Genomic DNA, 18,675 nt, shown 5'->3' on the forward strand with positions numbered 1-18,675 from the left:
TATTTAACTCCATCCGTGCCTAGCTTTTTATGGCACATAACAATAGATGATGACAAAAATGGCAAATAGAGCTAATGGTCTACTTCTCAGAGGTGCTGAGCATCCACAAGTCCCATTGAAGCAAGTCGGGAATGTTTAGCATCTCTGAAAAATCAGTGTCAACTTTCACATTTAGCTTCTGCACAATTTCTTCATTATAAATAATGCAGCTGCATGTTCCCCCATCAACCAACCTCTCTGCGGTCTTTAAACCAGAGCTTCCTGTTAATTAGCCCACTTATTTTTACATTTTTCCCAGTTAAATTAAAAATTATAAAAGCAAATGCATTCTCAAATTTTGTGACTACCTAGGTGGCTACCGCTGATTTGTACCGAGTGAAGATAAAAGGGATGTTGCTGAATTGATCTGACTGAATTTTAAAATGAGAGAGGCTCTTTTTGCTTCTTGTGGCATATTGTATTCCTTTTGTGTTTTCATAAACAGCCATGGATATTTTTAGAAATGAAAGCCATTTCATGGAAAAGTTCGGCTAACTGTATTATTTGTTAATGGTATATAAACAGAGCTCTGAAAAGAAGTTGCAATCTGAAGAAACAAGACATTAAAAGGAAAAATAAATTACAGATAACTAGGACACTAACTTATTTTTCTTTTTAAAAAAAAATTCACCCTGTACTTAGCACTTTGTTTCTGGGCATATGTTATTAAATTATTGAATAAGACTGAACAAAAGTGACTGTCATCAAACAAAACCTGGAACGCCCCAAAGAAACTACAAACATTTGAGCTTTTTTTATTTGTATGCTGATGTCAATTGTATATGCTCCTCTGCACTGCCCCACATGCCTCAGAGACCATCAGAGACCACCCCTGAGGGTAAAAGATTCAATTTCTTGTCTCCTCTGATCAAATTGACAACAAAATTCCTCAGTAATATAATGGGTTTTTGTGCTGTGGGCATCTGTTGACTGGAACTGGACTGAGTCTGTTCACTTATCTTCATAGGCTACTGAACACCACTCAGACAACATTTAGTCACTATTGGCCTGGATCAAATTCAAACCGTTGACCTGGAAGTTAACCTGGATGTTCTGCCTGACATAGCATAGCATAACCACACAGGCCAGGACACACCAACTCAAACTGGCACCAGACCCTGCCAGAACAACTGATGCAAAACTTGCAGACACATCTCCACTGCTGCACACCCTCAACAACGCACCTTTCAAGATCCATGGGTCCTGCACACGCCTATCACAACATGTGGTGTACCTCATCCACTGCACTCAATGCCTCAATAGCAACTACCCAGGTGAAACCAGATAATCACTGCACTCTCAGATGAACTCACACTGGAAAATGATAGAAGACTAAAGAAAACCCATCACCTGTTGGTGAATACTTTGTGCAGAGCAGTCACTGTACAAGGAAACCTGCGCAACACTTTCAGAAAAAGCAAGCCTGGCAGCTTAAACCCATAACTTTGCTGGATACTAAAAATATGGACTGAAGAGAGGCACTGGATTTATGGCTTATTACAACAATCTGTTAACTCACTAGCACCGCCCCACAGCGGCTTCCTCTCCCCCTTCCCCTCCCATGACTGGAGCAGTGTTAACAGGTCACTTCACCTTGAATGGTCCCTTGAAATGTGTAACTATTTATGCTAAACAGTCTGTTCCAGCGTGTATTTAGCTGTGACACTCTGTTCCCCAGATCTGAAGAAGAGCTCTGTGTGGCTAAACAGCTTGTCTCTCCCACCAACAGAAGTTGGGCCAATGCAAGATATTACCTCACCTGCCTTGTCTCTCTGGGACCAACACGGCTACAACAACATTGCATATAGTATAGCAATGGCTTCTGTCATGGGAGTATTCAAGTTCCTTCCCTGTATCGCAGCTAATTTCTCAACAGCGTATTTTAGCTGAAAGCAGTCCTAGCACCACTATGAGTCCATGTCTACACTAGAGTTTGAGGTATAGCTATGCTATCCCAGAAAAAGGTCCTAGTGTAGACACAATTATATCAGCAAAAGTTTGTTTTTGCCAGAATATCTCATACTAGTTCCCCAAACGAAATAAGGTCTCCTGTCACAAGCACTTTTTGTTCGTATAACTTTGTCTTCGTTAGGGGCTTTTGGCAGCATAAAAATGTTGTAAAACATCACATCTCTGAGTGACATTACTATATTGGGGGAAATAGTTAGCCTAGGCTTGGGCTAAGGCCCTAAGCTGTGTGGTCCCCATTTAGTATGGAGGTGGTTCCCCTCTCCCCTTAGGAATGGCACTAGGGACTCTGTACTTCTCAGTCCTCTCGAGACAGTTTCCCTAGTTCTTATGTGAGGGATTATCCACTATGGCAGGTAGACTAGGCCCACTGCACTCTTCCTTTCTTGCCACACAGAGATCTCTGATCCTCTGGTGTTTGCAAGGGCCCTCCAGGGCAGTGGGTCATGGAATTAACCTCATATTGAAATGTAGTGGATAGTTCACTTCTGAGAGCTATTGTTTCAGGCTGCCTGCACACTCAGGCAGACATCATAAGATTGTTTACACTTGGGTCATAGAATCGTATAAGTATAGTACTGGAAGGGACCTTGAGAGATCTTCTATTCCGGTCCCCTGAACTCAAGGTAGGGCTATGTAATAACTAGACCATTCCTGACAGGTGTTTATCTAACCTCTTCTTAAAAACCTCCAGTGACTGAGATTCCACAGTCTCCCTAGGCAATTTGTTCCAATGTTTAATTATCCTGGCAGTTGAGAAATTTTTCCTAATGTCAAACCTAAACCACCCTTGTTTCAATTTAAGCCCATTGCGTCTGTTCTCAGAGGTTAACCTGTTCTCAGAGGTTAATGAGAACAATTTTTGTTGTCCTCCTTGTAACAACCTTTTATGTATGTGAAAACTGTTGTTATGTCCCCCCTCAGTCTTCTCTTCTCCAGACTAAACAAAATCCCTTTTTATAGATTGGCACTATATTTGCCTTTTTCCAGTTCTCTGTAATCTCTCCCATCTTCCATGAGTTTCCAAAAATAATCACTAATGTCTCGGATATCTCCTCAGTTAGCTCCTTGAGTATTCTAGGATATATTTCATCAGACTCTGGCTACTTGAAGACATCTAACTTGTCTAAGTAATTTTTAACTTGTTCTTTCCCTATTTTAGCCTCAGATCCTACTAGTTTTTTTCTGGCTTTCACTATGTTAGATGTCCAATCGCTACTAACCTTTTTGGTGAAAACTGAAACAAAAAAGTCATTTAGTATTTCTGCCATTTCCACATTTTTTCTGTTATTGTCTCCCCTCTCCCCCTCATTGAGTAACAGAACTACCCTTTTCTTGGTCATCTTCTTGCTTTTAATATATTGTAGACTGTATATGTAGACTGTCTTCTTGTTATCCTTTATGTCTCTTTAGCTAGTTTAATCTCGTTTTGTGCCTTGGCCTTTCTAATTTTGTCCCTACATGCTCCTGTTATTTGTTTATATTCATCCTTTGTAATTTGAACTACTTCAACTTTCTGTAGGACTCTTTTTTGAGTTTGACTATTAAAGAGCTCCTGGGTAAGCCAGGGTGGTCTCTTGCCATACTTCCTATCTTTTCTGCACATTGGGATAGTTTGCTTTTGTGCCCTTATAAATGTCTCCTTGAAAAACTGCTAACTCTCTTGAACTGTTTTTCCCCTTAGACATGCTTCCCATGGGATCTTACCTACCAACTCCCTGAGTTTGCTAAAGTCTATCTCCTTGAAATACATTATCTTTTTTCTGCTGTTTTCCCTCCTACCATTCTTTGGAATTATGAACTCGTCATTTCATGATCACGTTCACCCCAGCTGCCTTCCACTTTCAAATTCTCAACCAGTTCCTCCCTATTTGTCAAAATCCAATCCAGCACAGCCTCTCCCCTACTAGTTTTCTCCACCTTCTGAAATAAAAAATGGTCTCCAATACATTCCAATACATTGTTGGATAATCTGTGCCCTCACTTACTATTTTCCCAACCAATTTCTGTGTAGTTGAAGTCCTCCATCACCACCAAGACCTGTGCTTTGGATGGTTTTGTTAGTTTTAAAAAAAGCTTCACCTACTTCTTCCTGGTTACATGGTCTGTGGTAGATGCCTATGATGGCATCATCCTTGTTTTTTACCCCTTTTATCCATACCCAGAGATTTTCTACAAGTCCGTCTCCCCTATTTCCATTTCAACCTCAATCCGAGTGTATACATCTTTGATAAACAAGGCAACACCTCCTCCCTTTTTTTCCCCTGCCTGTCCTTCCTGAGCAAGCTGTACCCATCTATATCAATATTCCAGTCGTGTATTATCCCACTAAGTCTCTGTGATGCCAATTATGTAATAGTTATGTTTACTCACTAGTGTTTCTAGTTCTTTCTGTTTATTCTTATTGCATTAGAGTACAGACATCTAGGATACTGATATGATTTCCTCTTTCTGTTCCCTCTTGTCTCTCCCTTGTCTATGCTATAATGGCCCAAGCTTCTTTCAGATTCCGACCCTTCTCCTGGGTATCCATGTCTTTGATTTACCTGTGGGCTTTTGTCTTCTGCCTTCATCAAACCTCATTTTAAAGCCCTCCGCACTAGGTTAGCCAGTCTGTATCCAAAGATACTCTTCCCCTTCCAGGAGAGGTGAACCCCATCTCTGCTCAGCAGTCCCATCTTCCCGGAACAGCATCCCATCATGTAGTCAAGCCTTCCTTTGTAACCATGACAGCTAGTAACTTACTTTTTTTAAAAGGAAGCTAAGATTCTGATATAAACACTTTACTTCCAGGATTCTAGACATGAATCTATAATACTTATGCCTTAATCCAGCCCTGGCTGTAAGTTGTTATCAGACATCCTTCAGACCACTTAAAAGGGCTAGCATGGCCATGCTTTGCTACTGGTCTAAACTTCCTTTCTGTCTTATCATAAAATGTGACACGTGACCTTCATTTCTCTTCTACAGCCTGCCACCTTGAAAGACTTCTACAGCCTGCCTCCGTGAAGGACGGAGAACAGGATTCAAATACTGATCCTCTATATGGCAATGTGTCACTGCTCAGTCATTAGCATGGCTATCCAGTTGTTTAATGACCTGTAATGGTACATTTGGCTAGATTTTCTGTATAATTCACAAATGGGGATGCTGTCCCTCTGGATTTGTCTGACACATGGTTTCAATGTTCCTAATGAGATCTTCGCAGGCTGTCAATTACTTATGTAATTTAAGTGAAATACACAGAGAGGGGTTGCTATACTTAAATTATGCACCTTCAAAATGTTATGAAAGGAATCATCCCAGATTCCATGTCTTTCATCCATACTTTTTATCTGTATGTGTTCCAAAAAGTCTGTAAGTGACATTGGAGGGGTTTAGAAGTGAAAAAAGTTAATCCCAGTGCTCTTTTTAATATCTTGTAAACTGAATACAGTAACCAAATAGCATCTGTTTTCACAGAAATAGAAGCATAGGAGACAAAGGGGGGAAAGAGATTTCCAGCTTTATTTTGGTGTATAGTTGTGAACTCCTTGCTATTATAGTTCACAGGTAAATGCAGGCTTTTTGTCACTTAGCTATTGTGTGCAGTAGAGAGCTTACCGCAAGGCATGCATGGGGTTGAATGCAAGCAGCGTTCTGCAAACATTTATCCAAAGCTGGAAACTAAACTATCCTTTACTCCTGCAATATGAAGTTTAAGGACATTTAAGATTGTTCTTTGAATCTTGTTTGAACCTTGAAAGCTCTATTCTGCTGGTTTTTGGTTTGTTTTTTTTTTGTGCTTGCTATAAATGTGCATGTTCTCCTCCTCCTTATCCAGTCATCCAGGCTGCACGATGGGTTCATTGGTTGCAGAAATACTCTAAGCTTCCATCCATTCATGTTAATGTGCTGATTCTCTGTAGCCCTTTATCATGTGTAGTTATTTATACCAATGGAAAAAGCATGACCATGTCAAAGTGGTCGCATTTTAACCTGCTTTGCATTCACTTTGCATTGATGTAAAGGGCTACGCAAGGGGCATGTCTTTACTGCCCCGCAGATCGGACTAATGGATGTGAATAGCAGTGCGCACCAACGAGCTGCACTATAACTTCCCTGGGTAGATGCTGCAAGTGTAAACTAAAAGTTCCTACTTTGCATTAATATAGTCCTGTTTGAAGATGACTATGTTTGGTGAACTCTCAACATTTTAGTTCATGCCCACAGCATCCGCATGGGGGAATTACAACACAGCACTTTTGTGCGCATTGCTATTTGCACCGCTGTAGTCTGAGCTGTGGGGCCATGTGGACATGCCCTTTGGTGCAGGGCAGCAGAGAATCAAGCCTTGTGTTTCATATAGTAACTGAAGTGTATTTATCAACAACTGTACATGCAGAAGATTCCACTTTAAGGGACCACACTGCAAGTGTTAACATGGACTATGTTCTTGACACAGTATTAACCATTCAGGTCTGTCTCTGATCTTTATGTACAAGCAGAGATGACCCAGGCCTGCTAACAGTGGGAGGGGGGAGAGAGCAGAGTGAGGGCAGCCAGCGTCAGCAGTGTTACTGAGCATGCTCAGTCCATGTGAGTATGCTCCATACAAGCCAAGCAGAAAATCGTTGGTGGGTTGGGCATACGTGCAGTAACAGTCAATATCAATGTCAGTGCAATATGGTGGGTAGGACTGATTTTTTTTCAATGCATTGATAAGTGGTATCATTCAAACAGTGCGTAGGAAGTAAGATTAATATACGATCTCTTCTTTTTCAGATTTCTCAGGGACGTATTTTCACTTATTCACACCTTCTACTATGAAAAAACATGGAATATCTTCCTCACAGAAAACCAGCAGTATAATACCCATCTGATACATGCCTCAAGAAAATCTTATTTAAAGTCTGTTGAAAGTAAGTCAATGAACAACTTGCTTAAAGATGGCTTTAGTTGGCTGTATAGCTATTTGTGGCTCAAGAATAAGCATACACTAATTTTAGCCGTCTAGCTTTAGGCAGCTGCTGTTTGTTCTTAAATGAAGCTATTGGAGGAAATAAAAATGAGCTCTAAGCAGAGGTCGAAGTTGTGCTGCTCCCTGACTGTGTAGTGCCAGGGCATGTCACAAATGTTTGATGTATCCTGGCTATCCACCATGTTAGAAGTTCACTGCAACAAACTGTAAATCAGCAGTTCAGCTGCGCAAATGAACAACATGAACTTAGATTATCTGCATTATAAATGAAGATTTAGATTCCTGGTGCTGCGACAGTTTATTTTAGAATTGACTATGTAGAAGTGGAGACTATACCACTTGCTGTTTCCTGTATTGTGTGTAGGGCCACTTTATCTCTGCTTTCATTGTGCTGGTGGCTGGCACATCCTGCAGTTCCTTGTGTCTTTACTCTAGATCTAAGTGTAAGGCTTGGTCTATACTGTGGAAATGTATATCTGCATAGCTAAACTGGTCAGGAGTGTGAAAAAACACATCCCTGACTGATGTAGCTATGGCAACATAATCTGCCAGTGCAGACACAGCTAAATCAACAGAATAGTGCTTTCATCAATGTAGCTAATGTCATTCAGGGAGGTGGTGTTCCTCCATCAACAGAAGAAACCCTCTGTCAGTGTAGGCTGTGCCTACACAATGGGGCTATGCTGATTTAGTTATGACAATATAGCCTCCATAGTGTAGACGTACCCGTAATCTCTTTAAATCTAAGTTTAAAAACATGCAACTACACTTTAAAAATCCAGCAATGATCAATCGACAGAGCTTCCTACATACTGAGGCCATAATTCAGAACTCAGGTGCATGTGTACAATTATCTAGGGATCTGGCAACATGTGAACGTAAGAGATGCATAGCAATGGGTATATTTCCAAGGTCAGTGTTATGGCCAGAATCGCTCCCTCATCCAAAAAGGAGAGGATAATAGAAGAAGAATATGTTTTAATATTCTCAGTTTGTTTCTTGTAGTATCCAGCAAATTCTAATCGACTGTGGAATGTGGGGGTAGGGGAGAAAAAGAGGGGAAAAGTGACATCATTTTGTTTCTATTTTGTGCCATAGAAATCTTTTCCAACCACTCATTAACCCACCTAGAGAATATTTTTAATTGGTACCAGCATTTGGTTTAGTGTGTGGATGGCTGGTCCGGGGGGATTTCCATTCAGTTTCTTGGCAATAAGATTTGCATTATTTGCTCTGCTTCTACTTTCCACCAAGGTTTGAGTACAATTCCTTAATGCCATTCCGGTCCTTAACCAAAGCCTTGTGAAACCAGTTGTCAGACTCCTGGTGGCTTTAATGGGCTTTGGATCAGATCCTTAACGAGCTGTCTTTTCTCACAACCAGGGTAAGGTATTTCAGGTCAGACTTGAAAATGTTGACAGAAGAGCATATAGGATCCCAGTCTAGAAACACCATGCCTTCCTTTTGTTTAGTTCACCCTGGCACTGTTATCCCCTGTTGTTTGTCTGTTTTCATTTTCTGTGTTTGTCTGGTGTAGACTGTAAGCCTCCTTAGGTAGGGACCATTTTGTTACAAAATCTCTGTAAAGCTCCATGTGAAGTGTTGATGCTATATAAATATAGTATACATAATAATCATCACGTTGAGTCCATATTCCTTCGCCTCTGTTACAGCTTCATTTGAAGGTGCTTCAAGGTTTGTAGATGTTTTAGAAAATCTTGAGAAAATTCAGGTGTTCTTCATTTATCTCAATGCCTTAAGCTCTCCCCTCAAGGTTGCTAAAGATAGTCTTCAGGAAGCAACTGGAGAGTTTAGGTGAGATGGTATCTCTCATGCTCTAGCTCTTTAATACAATTTGATCTCCTCAATCCTCCTATGCTGTGTTTTTTGCATCTGAGTCATTAATCTCTAGTGTGGAATATTTTCAAACCAGTTTCCTGACCAAAGGATATTCAGATGAGTCCTTTTGTCTCTCTTGGTAGTTTTAGCCTCAAAGAACTCAAACGAGTTAGAAAATAATAGGTGATTAAAACCAACAGTACTTCAGAAACCCAAACTATTTTAATAAATGCTCCCCAGTTGATCTCTTAAAATAGATACTTTCTCTACAGCTGAAGTTAAAATAATTGGACTACATTTTTTGTTCGGTTCTTTGCTCTTTTCTTTGATAATGGCACTCTCTTGGCTAGTTTCCTGTTTTCAGAGGTTTTTATATATGTTGGCTGAAGGTTCTTCAGCATCTCTCTCCTTTTGGTTCAGGATATCTGATCCTCTATCAGTTGTAAGAGCTTCTTAGCAACTAGTAACTGTCTTTGGCTGAAGCTATTTTTTTAACTTACTAAATTTGTTAGTTTTTTTTTTTTTTTTTTCCCCAGTAGATCTGAGTTTTGGATCTAGAGAAATCTGTTGCTTTTATACAGAAAGGTCAGGGACAGCTTTAGTGTGGCTTCAGGGGGACAGCTGCATGTACAGAAATCAGGCCCAAATTACCCACTGTGCATTTGATGCGCTTCCACGGGGCCCCCGTCTCCGGTTTGGCCTGGCTGCCCCTCCATCATGACAGAGGCACAGCTGGACAAATGTGAGTGAGTAGCAGTTCGACCTGGCACCTGGGTCACAGTGCCACTCCGGTTTGGCTCAGTCACCCCTCCCTCACGACAGAGGGGCAGCTGGACCAAATCTGCCATTGATAGTGGGGGAGCAACTCACCTGCCCCAGCCGGGCCCAGGTCCCACCATCACTGCCCCAGCCGGCATCATGCCAGCCCAAGGAGACCCACAATGCTGAGAGCCCTGAGATAGGAGCCAGGCTAGGGGTGAAGAATACCACTCCCACGGGAAATGGAGCGGGAACTCAGGGTGAGGAGGGACCAGGAGTGGCTCCCGAACTCCCCATCCCCACATGGAGGGCAGCTACCTGACAAACCTGGACCCTCTGTGACCACCCTATCCCCTCAGGCCTAATAAAGTGATATTTTAACGCTGTGTGTAAGTGCTTTGCAGGCTTAAGATCTGAGGCTTGATCAGTGAACATACCCTCTGACCACTCCACCCCGTGTCTCACACAGATGATTGCTATCCCTGGCTGAAGTAATCCGCTGAGAGAGCATAGCATGGGGCCGTAGACAGTCTGCATGAACCCACATTAACCTGTAACAGCAGTTCTTATAAATGTGTTTATGGCCTGAATTTGGCCCCTTTTTTTTCCACTGCCTTTTTTCCCCTGCCTTTCCACATGGAGTACAGTATGGAACACTGTAAATATAAGCGGTTCTCTTCTGCATAGAGCTGAACAAATGACTTTGTGAATGATTTTGTTTGTCATTACGAAATGTAGAGTAATATCAAACTGCAGCATCTGTCCATGCAGCTTCCATTCATGGAGTCCCGGTGAGTTCAGTGGAGTTTCATGTGTACTCCGGGTCCATCCATGCAGAGCAACTTTCAATATCTAGGCCATAGGCTCTATTGTTCCCTGACACATGTACTTAAAATACATTGCATTCTGTGAGTCATACTTGGGTATCCAAAGATAGAATTTGCACTTAGTATTTATTTTCTCGGAAGATAAAACAAGAGGCTGTTTCAATATCAGACTCTGTTTAGATTAAGGGTGGGAATCTGGTGAAGTCACTACTAATCTAATTCTAATGCAATAATTGAGAAGCCAATTACTATAGAAAATAAATCAAGGACATATTTTTTTAAATATATAAACCTTTGCAGTGTACCTTTAGAGTATATATTACAGGAATCCTTATGTAAATATCCACTCTAAGCATAATATCAAGACCAGTCTGACTGATCTGTGCAGACCTGTTCTTTCTGGTATAGTGTTTGCTAAGCAGCTTTATTCAGTGTCTGAAAAAAGTTGCTTCTTGTGCAGTCATGTGAGGACTGTCCTGGTCAAGAGAAATTAAATGTCCTGTGGGCTGGGTTAGTCCCAGAAAGCCTTTGTAGAAGTCTGAAGATATAACATCTATAGAGAGCCTGAAATCATTGCAAAAGTAATGGGGATGGATGCCTTTAGAGGAAGGAAAGACTGGGTGATCCCCTTCTAAAGCATAATAGTCTTCCTATGAGGACAGAGAGAGTTCTTTTTTGCTGCTCATCATTCTGAGGAACACTTTCATTAGGGTCCTGATCTAATTTTCTTTAAAATTTATTTTATTTAGAATTTGCATATTTGCCGACCCAAGCAATAACATTCTGAGTGGCCAAATGGAGCGCTTGGAGCCCATCGCTGAATTTGGTTAGCAGGCACCCCTCGACCGTGTGTATCATTGTTTGATCTGCACTGCAGCTGCAGTTTGGATTGCCTCAAAGATCCCAACGGGGCTGGTTGGCCGCATGGAGGCCTGGCTCGCTCTGGAATCAGTTAAGAAGGGCCCACTGATGACATGGCAGGTTGAAGCCGGGTGGGCGGGCAGTAAGGTCTGTGATGAGGAACTGATTGGTGGTTGATGTTAAGCACCAGTCTTCCTGGCCACAGGGACTTTCTGTTGTTATGTCTTGGCATGGCAGCCTTGACCACACTGGGTGCCACGATGAAAGATGTGTAGTTGGTAGGCTAAAAAGATCATTGAACAAGGGCAGGCTTGGGTTGGCACATACCTTCTCAAGCAGCTTGCCAGCTGCAATCTCCCTCCTGATGTAAGGGAGAATAATGAGGCTCAGAACTGGAAGCCATGGAAGATGAATCAGTCGGAGAGTTCCTGTGATGACATGCATTATTGAGCTGAGTTGCATTTCAACAAGTTTAGTGTGTACCAACCGACTCCATATTGGCACACAGTACTCTCCTGCTGAATACAAGATTGCAAGGTTTGAGTTCCTGAGGATTGAAGCATCTGCTTCCCATAAAGAACCTGCCAGTTTGCTGAAAAGGCTGTTGCATGTCTTGACCTTCACTGCGGTCTTGCTCAGTTGGCTTTTGTACGTCAGTGTTTGGTGGAGGGTCATGCCTAAGCAAACTGGGTATGCTTCATGCTTCAGCCGCTGGCCATTCATTATACTGTTTAGTTCCCTCTTAGCATTGACATGGTGGAGGTGGAATGTGCTGGAGACTGTCTTGCTGGTGCTAGGCTGAAAGCGCCATGTCTTACAGTAGTCAGCCAGCTTTGCAGAGTTGTCATTCAGGGTCTTCTCCAGCTCAGAGAAAGTCAGAGTCTCAAGCCCACAGCAGATGTCATTGTTCAATCTATACATCAATGACTTGCCACCAAAGTTGTGTTTAGTGTAACAAGAGATGGAGCAGGTCCTTGTTGCCTAAAGTCATCAGTCCTGTTAATTCAATTCTGTTCAGTAGGCAGTTCTGTTGTGTGTTTATCAGTTGCAAAATAAAGTCCACATAGGGAAAATGCCAATAAACATATTAATTTAATACATAAAAATGCAAATATATTTGTTTTGCAGGAGCAAACGTTGACCTGCACACAGATTAAATTGTGTGCAGAATAGTACACTTGCAAATTTAAGGAGACCCACTGAAAAATCTGGCCCAAAAATTTTAGCTCATTTGTTTTTACGGTACTTTGGAAATGTTGACACACACATATGTTGAGCATGTAGAAACCCCATACTTCAAAAATCCCTGCTTCATTCAGCTTTTCCAGTTATATTAAACATTGGCGTAATGTTCAGTTGTGGCCAGGTATTAATTCTCCCAACACTTCTGCAAGGCAGGGAACTACTATCTCCATTTTACGGATGGGAAGTTGAGGTTCAGAGAGGTTGTTATTTATTTATTTATCTATATACTGTTTATTTGTATCGTGGTAGCACCTACAGCCCTATTTCTAGCCCAGGGCCCCAGCAGGCGCTATACAAGTACATAACAAAGACAGTCCTTTCCTCAAGGAGTGCGCAGTCTAAGTATAAGACTAGAGACAGCGGATGGTACAACAATCAGACAGCAAGAACACAAGGTAGCAATGAGACACAACTAGTGAGAGAAAAAAAAAAAAGGAATAGTCACAGCGCCCGAGAGGCCTAACTAAGTGACTTGCCCTAGGTGACACAGCAAGTGTGTCAGAGCAAAGGATTGAACCTGGGTCTTCCACGGGCAAGGCTGGTGCCATAAGCCCTGGACCATCCCTCCTTTTTGGCTGAAGAGTTTTCAGAAAGGAATCTGGTATGCTTTCTCTGCAGACAAAAATGTGGCTGCTCCGATTGTAACAGTGGTGTTTAAAATAAATAAATAAACCATCAAATCTAGCTAGACTAAAACAGCAATCACGTTTTCTGCGATCTCTCCCAGCATCCATTATTGAAAAGCTGTTTTTAAAAAAATAGAAGTCTGGCATAATCTACCTTTCCAAATGTTGTTTTTGTGAAAATAGAGAGTTGAGAGAAATAGTCCTAATTTAACCAGTACTCATCTGTTTTGTTTTGTTAAGATTTTTTTCATGTTCGCAACACAACTAAAGAATGTGTCTGTAGTATTTATGTGCGTTCCTTCACATAGACACCTGGAAATCAAGGTTAGGAAGGTGTGTGGAGTGGATACTCCACGCAAGGCCCAGCAAGGTATAAAGGACCAGTTAACCCTGTGACAGGCTGCACCTGGAGTAAGGTCAGAGCTGATGAAACCCAGCTGGGGGAGGAGCTGGGACAGGCATAAAGAGAAGATGTCGGTGGTCAGAGGGGGGCTTCAGGAAGGAACTCTGTAGTCACTCCCTAGAGCAGAGGGGAGGTGGCAAGAGTCAAGCAGGAGTCCTACGGAGGAGTAAATCCTGGGATCCTGCCTGGGAATACAGACTCAAACAAGAACCCAGGAGAGCCAACACAGGAAGCTCCAGTGATAACCCAGAGGTGGGCCAGTGCAAGAGAAGGAAGGTAAGAAGTAGGCCAGGGAAACAACAACAGGGTCTGGGATTGCGTAGACCTGGTTGCTAGTCACAGGATCCCTAGGCTGGAACCTGGAGTAATGAGTGGGTCCAGGTTCCCCTATCAGCGACTAGGGACGTGGCACAGTCTGGGCGATGGAGGAGAGGACTGCCTGAGACAGTTCATTCGGCAACACTTTGTTACCCTGGAAGGGGAAAACGATAGTGACCAAGGTGGAGGGCCAAGCCACAAAGAGGGAGCAATTGAGTCCAGAGAGTGAGAGAGAGACATGGGTTGAGCAACTAGAAGAGGGGGCATCAGACTGGTTGAGAGCTAATCCTCATATGAGCCACAAGTAGGCACCACAACAGTGAATGGCAAACCCTGTGTGTCAAAGGGCTATCATTTATAGTTCTAAAACGTAAATAAGGATTCTTAGTTATTGAGCGTGTTTGCTATAGTAATTTGATGATTACTGATTGGCTAAATCTACAAAATGGTGTTTGATTAGTCACATCTTAAAAATCCCACCCACTGAGTTTGAAATCCTTAACAGAATATCTTTGTGGTTAAATATTGTTATCAGCAAGCACAATTTGTTTTCTGAGGCGGGTTGCTGGCTGCTACTTGAACATGACATCGTGAATTCAAGGAGACTGAGAAAAGTATGGTATCTTTGTGTGGCAGTAGTAAAAGTTTGGAGGGAAAGGAGTGAAAGGTACCATACACATGTAAGTTTTCCCTTCTCTTACTGTTCCAACCGGGACAGAGTGGGCTTTTACTCTGAAAAGTCACCAGCCGTAATGTGATAGTTGAGAGATGGTTTTCAGGCATATCTCTGTTTGCTAAAGTTCAAATCTGTGGGTTGAGAGATACAGGGGAACTAATGGTGCAGTAGCTTTAAATGTGAGATTAAATTTGCCTTTGTTTTAAACAGCATTGTTTTATAATCTCAGTTTCATGATTGAAAGTCTGGTGTAAATTATTTCAGGCAAAGGACTGGGGATTTCAGGTAAGAGACTGTTCAAGCTGTATTTCCCTTGATTGTTTTCATTTCTTGAAAGTTTGGAATACTAGAAGATACTCATTTAATGATTCTTGCCTATGTATTAGGATTTCCTAGGGCATATGTTATAAACCATAGGATTTTGGGGGGAGTGTGAGGAGAAGAACTGTTAGAGCCATTTCTGCTTTTTACATTATTTTACAGTCCTAAAATAAAATCATCAGGACAGGAATGCACACACATTGATGACTTACTAACTGCATCTGTTGGCATTGTGCAATTCTATGGGCTTAATTGGAAAAAAGTGTGCAATGTCCTGTAACCTGGCATTCTCATTAGTTCTGCAACCCAATGAATTGTATGCATATGAATTGTCAGTCTGTACTTGAGTTTATGACACACCCACGTCAGCTCTAAATTTCACTAACAGGATTTGGCTCTTGCTCCAATATAATAAGAATAGATTTACCTTAGATACCCAAAGGTTTGTGCATAAAGGTTTTGCTAGTATGAAACTTCCATGGATGTATATGAAGCCTAAAAGAAATCGTCAACAGTGAAAGAGCAGTTTGGTGCAGTGAGGAGAACAATAAAATATTAAAGTGTGTTGATATTTAGCGTCAGGGAGTTTAAAAGGATCACAACTGGTGATGAGAGTGTCGAGATAACAGTTTAGTCTGCAGTAAATCAGGGTCTCATTGACCAATGGATGATCCCAAATGGTCTTTCCTGCCCAATGGGAGTAGTTAGTAGCAATAGAAAAGGGGAGGATAAGAAGCAATATATGCCACATTGAAACCCTGTAGAGCTTTGATAACCTGTTGTGACCTGTCGGGAAAGGTAAGATGATGCAACGAGAAGACCTCTCATAAGCAGTGACAAGTTCAGCAGAAGAATGGAAAGATTCCTGCTGTTGGAGTCATGCTGAGTTCGGATGATTGTCTTAATTCTGTGATCTAGAAGGAAGCTGCTGTACTACTTTTCAGATTTCGAAGATGACGAATTAGAGCTGACAATTCTTAGCCTGTTTCTCCCCATGGACATCAGCACCACTTGCGCTCTCTCTCCCCACACTTTTCCTTCCCATCTTACTCTGTCTGCTTAATGATAACCCTTCCATGTACAAGTGACTGAAGAGGATCCCAGTCCCACCCGCTTTCCACCTGCACCTCCCCAGTCTTCCGAAGTTGCTGCTTTGCTCTGAATCCCCTGTCTTTAGCTGTTTCGGAGCTGGGCAAGACTCAAATAAATGTTGAGGAATAAGGAGAGGTTTGTTGGCAGGGCAAGGACAACAGGTCTGTTAGGATCTTCTATCCCAACTCAGCTTTTCCACCTGGTGCATAGAAACCTTTCCTCCTGGTTATAAATTATGTTCTCAGAGATTCCTTTTTTGCTGAGGAATGTGGTTAGTGCCAATGCTGTTTAATATTTCAGGATGGAACAGTTTCCTAAGGGTTAAAAATAAAACCAGAGGGTCAAGTATCAGACTGTCCATATGCAGTCTAAATCTCTTACAAAACTATCCTATACATTTGATTGATTATTTGTATTCTAATTCTTATAATGTGCCGATCACACAGTCTGTGGTGCAGGCACAGCATGGGAAAACAAAACCACATGCTTTGGGTTAACATCAACAGATTTCCTACTGCACAACCAACATAAACAAAATACTGTATCCACCCCACTCAGCACCAACACTCAGACCAGAGCCTGAGAAAAGAGATTGGCTAAGACTGCTCCTTGAAGGTCAAGAGACATGAACTTTCTCAGACCACTTGGAGAAGCAGATTCAGTTGTTACATGAGAATGCTCTGTCTCCAGCTCCCAGATTGTCATATCTAGGGGCTATGACTGCCCTAAATGACCTCAACTACAACCACCGTATGTGAGAAAAAGAGTGATCACTCAGGTGATCTAAAAGATGGGGGAAAAGTCTAGAGACCAAGATGATGTGTAGGCATGGGGAAACCACAAGAGAAAGACTATAGAGATAATGTCATAACATGAATTGCACCTTGAAGCAAATAGAATAAGGCAGCATAGTCTTTGGTTTTAAAGGATCTCTGTGGCTAATATTGCAAAACTGTCAAGCAGCTGAGTTATGCAACGGCTAGAGCTTCCCACTGAAGTAGAAGCATAGATTGAACTGCAATAATACAATCACAAAGACATAGATAACTGTGGCAAGCTCTACAGCAGAGATGGGTGCAACCTCTTTACCAGATCCAAAGGAAAAACCAATACCACCTGAAAATCCAGAAGCAATAAGAGAACCATAAATGTTCTGAAATTTCAAACCTCTTGGATAAAGCTACAGTAGATGATTCTGCTCTGTAACAGCAACAGGTACCACCCTAATTCAGCAAAACATTGTCATTTGATTTCAGCAGTAATTCAACATTTGCTTAAAGTTAAGTACATCTTAAGTGCTTTGCTGAATCAGGGCCTAGATCTGTTTTGGCTGTATAGAAATGTTTCTAAGTCAATATGTATCTTTAGTTTTTAGAAATCATAACAGCATGAGCTTGTCTATATGGTCAGTGCGTGGCAGGCTAAAGTGCTGTAGATTTATACCCCAGCTTGCCATACACAACTGATGATGTAGATGAGCGCCTGAAACTTAAAACTCTGAGGATTTTATGTCAATTCCCACATACCGCTCATGCCCATAAATAATTCTTCCTTTTTTCTTTAGCGAGCTGTATCTTAAACTATTGCTTCTATTTGATTTTGGAATATATAGTGTTAGCTTTTTGATTCCTTTCAAAAGGTGGCAGTTCCTCATTTCCCTACCACCAAAATAATAGCAATATTGTTAATGTACGTAACAAGGAATCCATTCTAGCAAATAGTGTCAAATTACCAGTAAATCCCATACACTCCTTGCGGTGATAGAGAGTTATTGATGTACAGAATATCATTACTCTTATGTCAGCTGTTTACATTTTTACTTACAAACATTTGCCATGTTGGATAGATGCCAATGAATTAAAAACAATGACATTTTTGTAGTTGTATAATGTGCTAGTATTTTCCTATGTTTTATCAGACACAATATAACCACCATAATCTTACTTAAGAAAGGCTTATGAATTCTTAAAACTAATGCTTAGAGGTACTATAGAATAAAACTCATAGAAAACTATTTTAGTGAAGCAGTTGTACAGGGTGTTTTCCAAACCGTTTTCTATAAAGAACTGTGTCAATCAGGTACACTGATTTTTTTTTTTGGTCTCGCTCTCTCTCAAACTACATACACACATGTGTATATATTTATTATTGATATATTCTATTATCTGTCATCTATAGTTGGGTATGAAGATAAACCTTCATAATATGGGCTAGCCTGCAGTATGCAGGGCTTTTATTGTTTGTAAAGCACATAGAGAACAGACAGAGGTTCCCCTAGTGTCCTACCACTTCCCACCCTTCAAAGACTTTTGTATGTTCTGGACCAGATTCTCCATTGCCTAGCTCCTTGTATAATCATTTTCACTTCTGCAAAATGGATGTAAAATGCTATTATGACTTGGTAGCATTTAACACTCACTCTGCACAGGTGTAAATGACTATGCAAGGTGGACAAACACAATGTATTTAAGTGAATAGAGACGCTTTCCTGAGTGGGGGTCACAGTGGATTAAAATAAAGTGGAAGTTAAGTTAACCCAAATAAACCAACGCTCAGGAGAAGACAACCTATGTTTGGAAATAACCAAGTCTCCTTTAGGTAATCTATATTAATTACTAACAGATGTGAGTTTGCATCTTGGTCACTTAAATATTTTAGAGATTCATAGTCATTCCTGTCAATTATTTTTGATTAAGCATTTTTTCTATCACTCAGGCTGCTGCTCTCTTTTTAATAATTCA

The 18,675-nt window shown here is 41.3% G+C and overlaps 1 protein-coding gene across 3 annotated transcripts in view; it reads left to right on the forward strand.

The window, feature by feature from the left end:
* OTUD7A (OTU deubiquitinase 7A) overlaps window positions 1-18,675 on the forward strand; it is a 227,277-nt gene that overhangs the window by 90,189 nt on the left and 118,413 nt on the right. For all 3 annotated transcript variants that reach the window (XR_010917407.1, XM_067534772.1, XM_067534773.1), the window contains exon 3: window positions 6,772-6,908. The gene's annotated coding sequence lies outside the window, so the exon portion shown is untranslated. The remainder of the gene's footprint in view (window positions 1-6,771; window positions 6,909-18,675) is intronic.

This window comes from Emydura macquarii, unplaced genomic scaffold (genome assembly GCF_026122565.2).
Source record: "Emydura macquarii macquarii isolate MOO-44397 ecotype Brisbane River unplaced genomic scaffold, CSIRO-AGI_Emac_v2 contig_3451, whole genome shotgun sequence".
Classification (NCBI taxonomy): domain Eukaryota; kingdom Metazoa; phylum Chordata; order Testudines; family Chelidae; genus Emydura; species Emydura macquarii.